This window comes from Protopterus annectens, chromosome 9.part0, assembly GCF_019279795.1.
Source record: "Protopterus annectens isolate FY-2018-M chromosome 9.part0, PAN1.0, whole genome shotgun sequence".
Lineage (NCBI taxonomy): Eukaryota > Metazoa > Chordata > Ceratodontiformes > Protopteridae > Protopterus > Protopterus annectens.
In genome coordinates, this window is record NC_056743.1 from 646,495,984 (window position 1) to 646,502,813 (window position 6,830).

Sequence of the window (6,830 nt, forward strand, 5' to 3'; positions counted from 1 at the left end):
TCCACCTTACCAAACAAATCCAAGTCCATCCGCCTCATTGCATTTAATGCACAAAGCCTTAGAAACAAAATCCCTAACCTCCATGCTTGGCTCTCCCATAACCACCCTGACATAACAGTCATTCCTGAAACCTGGCTCGAACTGACAGAGCCCAAAAAAAAGGAGGTGGAGTAGCTATAATCTACCCCTCCTCCCATACCATAACTCCCTACACCAATAAAATACCAACATTTGCCAATGCTGAAATTACAATCAGCTTTCTAAAAATAAACAATCACAAATCCATTTGTATCACTGCCCTCTATATTCCCCCTGGTGATAGCATCAAAACACTTGAGAACATCCTTTCCTAGTTCTCCTCTCACATAAATAATGAAACCTACATCCTGGGTGACACCATCATCAACTGGGCCACTTTAAACTCTGATGCCCCATCCCACACTATCAACCTGTACAATTTCTCCCAACTAATTGATTCACCAACCAGACCAAATAAAGATGGTACCTCTGGAACTATCATTGACTGGATCCTAACAACACACCCAAGTCTTATCACCTCTGCAGGAATTATGCCAGATCCTCTCAGTGATCACTTACCTGCCTTCGCTGACCAGCTCAATCTCCACTGCAAAAACAACACCATTACATTCAAACCCGCAACCTCTCCTCTTTCAACACTCAAACTTTCTCACAATGCCTAAAGCTCACTCACTGATCCCCACTAAAAACCCTTTCACTAGATGATGCCGTATCCTAGTTTAACCACTCATTCCTGATCCTCCTCAACCAACAAGCCCCCCCAGAACCAAACACATCAAAACCAATCCCTGCCCACGGTTATCAAATGAAACTAAACCTGCCATGCAACATAGGGACAAAAAATGGAAACAATATCAAAAACATAAAAACCCTAACTCCCTCCTAGAATTTAAGCAACTCTGAAACTACACAAAAAAGCTTATAACTAAAGACCATAAAGCCCACTACTCCGAACTCCAGTCCTTGCACTCAACAAATCCCAAAAAATTCTGGGAATCCATATCATCTATTTTGCACCCTGGTAGTAAAAATAACCCCTGCTCTAATCCCACCCTCTTCGACATTGACACAGCCACCCATTTCAACTCATTCTTCATAGACTGCATAAAAAAACTATCCTCCTCCTTCCCACACTCCCTCGTCCAGCTCCAGCCCCTCCCATCACAACCTCCACCCTAATCAACTACCCCCTTCTAGACGCTTCTGCCTTGCTCCCATTTCTACAACCACTATAAAAAGACTTCTCTTCAAACTCAAACCCTGTCGCAATGCACCTGACAATCTCCCACCTACCTTCCTCATACAATCAGCAGATAGCATCACCTATCCTATCTCAATTCTCATAAATATATCCATTCAAGAATCATCCGTCTCCTCTATCTGGTACCATGCTTACATCATCCCCCTTCACAAAGGTGGCAAAAATTCTGAAACCACCAACTTCAAGCCTATTGCCATCCTTTCCTCCCTTTCTAAAATTATAGAGAAAACCATCCAAGCACAACTCATGACACACCTAACCCAAAACAACCTCTTATTCCCTACCCAACACGGCTTCCGCCCCAGCCACTGCACCATGGCTGCCCTTCTTTCCTTTCTGGAAACCATCAACCGTGAGTGTGACTTAGGCAAATTTGTATCTACACTATTCCTAGATCTGCCAAAAGCCTTTGACACCATCTCTTACACCCTACTCATATCCAAACTCTCCAACCTACATCTCTCTTCCACCACCATAGCTTGGTTTTCCTGCTACCTGTCCAACCGCCAACAAGCTGTCCAATGGAAAACTTCAACCTCCCCCTTCCTACCTACATCCACAGGCATCCCTCAAGGATCTGTTCTTGGCCCTCTACTCTTTATCCTATTCATTAACAACTTCCACCACTACATCCCAGAATCGTCTGTCATCCAATATGCAGATGACTCAACAATCATCTGCTCAGCCTTCTCTCCCTCTGATCGCCTAGCAAAAAACCAGTTAGCCTTCTCCACAACAGAATCCTGGATGCAGTCCAACCACTTGGCTCTTAATGCCAAAAAAAAAACAAATTAATGTTATTTTCCCCATCCAAAAATTCCATTATTGACAAAATCTCTTTCACCATACAGAGCCAGAACAACACCCTCCTTGAAATTGTTCCCATGACAAAGCTTCTCAGCATCATCATAGATGAAGAACTAAAATTTGATGCCCACATCCATTCCGCAATCAAAAAAACCCACCTAAAGATTGGCCTCCTCTACAGACACAACTGCTTCCTCAGCCCTCTACCCGTCAAACCCTAGCATCCACCTTCCTGCTCCCCTATCTTATGTATGGTGCCCCTCTGTTTACCAATCTTGACCTTGGCATACGTTCCAAACTTGAATGCTGCTACCATAAGATCTGCAAATTTGCAACCAATTCAAAATACTCATCCCACCACTGCCACTCCCTCCTCTCCCTCATTTAGCTTGAATTACCCAACTACCTCATTTACCTACAACTCACCATTGCCCACAAGCTCATCTTTAAACCTACAAACTGCCTATCTCTCACTACATCCTTAAAACCCTATATACCCAACCGCCCACTCAGATCCACAAACCAAAATCTCCCTCTGGTCCACAAACCCTTATGACTTCCTGGCCATCTACCAATTTCCTACTCCTTAGCTAAACTGTGGAACTCTCTCCCCCTCACATACGCAACCTACCAAACCATATTAATTTCAAATCTCAGCTGTTCTCTCATCTAACAGCTAAATGGGAATGCCCTTGTCACGCTCCAACATAAACTCCTCTCTACCCTTTCTTTATTCTCTGCACTGAAATCATCACCTATTATCACTACTATTGCCTCTTGTCATCCTAAAACATTTTCATCCCCTACCTGGGACTGCATTTCTCTGTTATCTAATGTACTATACTTTCAGTAACAAATAGTTTGGGGCTTCTTCCATGAAAATGGTTCATCTAACCACAAATGGATTGTAGCTAGGGTTTAAAAGTTAACTCACTCACAGCTTAAGTCACATAATGTTCTTCTGTTAATGTTGAGTTTACCTAACTTGCAAAGGTCTAGTAATCCTCATGTTTTCAATGTTAACTCTCTAAGTGCTTATTACATAATGTATTATTCTTCTGTAATGTTTAATTGTTCTGTATGAACTCTGTTATTTCTTTGTAACATTTAACTTGCAATGTCTTGGAGCTTTTCTCCCCGGGCCTCCACTGAAAAGGGGCTCTTTATGGTCCAGTGGACTTCCCCGGTCATCATACTTAAATAAATAAATAATAATAGTGCTCACTTAAAAGGAGAAAAAAGATGGTGGCACAAATATACTTTTTATTCAAAGCAGTACAGCAGCTGGGCAAGTTTGAGCAATATATATATTTTAGTGGAACAGATTTGCACAATGTTTTAATATGAGATACATGCCATAACACTTTCTGATCATGCCTTAATTTTAATGAGAATGAGAAGGCCAGTTGCTTTTGTAATATGCTTTATTAACATTTTCAAATAATAATAATAATAATAATAATAATAATAAATAATGATAAGAATGAAAAACAGTGAAAACAAAAACAGTATGTATATACAATCAAATAAATAACAATAGACATATACAAGTAGACATATACAAGTAAACTGTCTGTCTCTCCTACTGCCACCACTATAGCATTTTCTTGACTTAATTTAGACCAGTAAACTTATCTCTCTCTCTAGCTTTAAGCATTTCTCTGACTGATTGTTTTCTCACTTGATGCCAAACACTCGTCTTGTCTCTACCCGCTCCGTTCGCCCTGTGGGCTCACTCCGTTCCCCTACTCCACCCCCAAATCTCACCCACCCCCAGTGCACTTGACCTTATACTTCCCTAACCACACCCTCAGCCCTAATCTACCAATTACCTCTCTTCACAAACTCTATATCAATTAACACACCTGTTCGCTTTTTACTTAGCCATAACCTTCCACACCCTACACCTCTAACTATGTATAATCATCATCAGCCTTTTTTCCCCAACATTATTTTCTTATCCATTGGGCTCACCTTATTACTTACAACTCATTGCCTTACTTCCTATGAATTCTCAGCCTTTGCTACATTTTTTCATCTCCCAAGACAGACTCACCCTTTCTCTCCTAGCACCTCTCTTACACACTGTAACATAACATCCTATTCATCTTTCATTCTACCACAGTTTCATAGACTAACCCATATTAAATACCTACAAATGAAAAAAGGACACCTCTCTCTTTATAAATTGTTTAAACTATCACTTAACCCTCATAACTGCTTACTTCTACACGGTGACATTCACCCAAACCCTGGTCCTAATTTCTCCACCCCACATACTCCATTAGCCCCTAATACCACTCCCCTAAATGTCCTAAAAAGCCCTAACTCTCTACTTATAGGTCAACTCAATATAAGAAGTGTTAATAACAAAATAACCCAACTACATGCCCTATTAGACATTTATTCCTTTGACATCTTATGCCTTACTGAAACATGGCTTAAACCTACAACAAAAGATAATGACATTGTCCCTCCAGGCAATAACATTCTCAGACTAGACCGTTTAAATAAAAAGGGAGGTGGAGTAGCAATACTGTTCAAATCTGAACTGAAGATCACATCATTAGATATGCAACCTCCTCCTCCTAATAACTCTGAAATTTTAACCCCGAAGCTCCAAATTAATGCTAAAAAATCAATATACATTATCTGCTCTTACATCTCCCCTGGGAACAATATTAGTACTCTCGAAAATACCCTAAACTGGCTTTCAATATCCCTACCACAAGAAACCATACTCCTTGGTGACTTTAATATTGATTGGAATAGCTGTACATCTCCCACTCCCACTACGCATATAAACCTCCTTGGCTTCCAGCAAACCATTACCTTCCCAACCAGGATCCACAAACCTAGCAAAAAACAAACTACCTTAGACTGGATTCTAGTAAATAAGGACCCCCATCTTTATCAAACAGGTATACTCCCTGACAATATTAGTGACCATTCTCTTACTTACATCACAGGCAAAAGACCCACTTTCATAATCTAATAGCTTTTAGAACTACCAGAAACAAAAAATATTTCAACCCAAGTAATTTTCAAGCTGAGCTTAAAGCTTGCAACTGGTCACCCCTAAAATACCTACCTCTTGACAAAGCCATTTCACACTTTAACAAAACATTCTTGCAGATCCTTGAGCAACATGCTCCCACTTGTACTGTCAGAACAAAAAATAAACCAGCCCCCTGGCTGTCTAAGGACACAAGGCTAAACATCCAATTAAGGAACAAACTCTGGTCCAAATGGAGAAAAACTAGAAACCCAATAGATCACCTAAACTTTAGACAAATTCGTAATTCCACAAAAAAATCCATAATCCTTGACAAAAAAAACTTCTACCTCAAATTCCAACAAAACCAACAAAATAATCCGCAAAAGTTTTGGTCAGGTATCAACAAATTACTCCACCCAGGACAGTCCAAAACACCTACCCCCTCAAACCTAACTCAAACCTCTCCCAGCCATATAGCCAACATCTTTAATAAATATTTCTCTGAAACAGTCCAAGCACTAGCAACCACCTTACCACCTACTTCCACCACTAAATTTCCCTCACTAACCAAATTACCCCAGCCTTTTAACCTTCAACCTGTCCCAACATCTTTGATACACTCCTTGCTTCTTAAACTAAAACCATGTACACCATCAGCTGACCTGCTCCCAGCTGAATTCTTGCAAGTCGCAGCTGGTGTACTTGCCTACCCTATTTCTATCCTTATAAACAGAACCATCTCTGAATCTTATGTCCCATCCATCTGGAAAATCTCCCATATCATCCCTCTGCATAAGGGAGGTACCTCAAATGAATTATCTAACTTCCGCCCAATAGCCCTTCTCTCCCCCCTTGCAAAAATTATGGAGCGATGCATCCATCGGCAATTACTTCAGTATCTCCTACAAAACAACCTTCTAGTTGACCGCCAGCATGGTTTCAGGCCTCACCATAGTACCACAACAGCTCTTCTATCCTTTACAGATAGCATTAATAAAAACAGGAATACTAACCTTCTATCTTCTGCTCTTTTCATAGATCTCTCAAAGGCCTTTGATATGGTTAACCACCAAATACTATTAAGTATACTTGAATCACTTTCCCTTGATCATCAACTAGTAAAATGGTTCCAATCCTACCTTGAAAACAGGAAACAAGCAGTCCTGTGGGAAAACAATCTATCTTCTCAGCTTCCTATCACCCTTGGAGTCCCTCAAGGATCCATTCTTGGACCTATCCTTTTCACAATTTTCATTAATGATCTAAAAACTTCCCTCCCACAAACTACATGCATACAATATGCTGAAGATTCAACTCTGGTATGTGCCGCATCCTCCCCTGCTGAATTACAGGCTAACACACAAACTGTCTTTACTTTAGTGGAAAACTGGTTCCATCAACGTTGTCTCCTTCTGAACCCTAAAAAAACTAAATTACTGCTATTTACTCCCACACAGAAATCCCCCTCTATCAATCTCACAGTGAAATCAAACAATGGCACAGTAATAGCCCCTGAAACCACCACCAAACTCCTTGGTGTATTAATAGATAACCATCTCACCTTTGACTCACACATTAACGCTAGTATTAAATCAGTAAATAGAAAACTTGGATTCCTCTACAGAATCAGACCATTTCTTACAGAGTCAGCAAAGATCTCTATTTCCCAAACCCACCTTATTTCCACCCTACTCTACGCCTCACCTATATATACCAACCTATCCA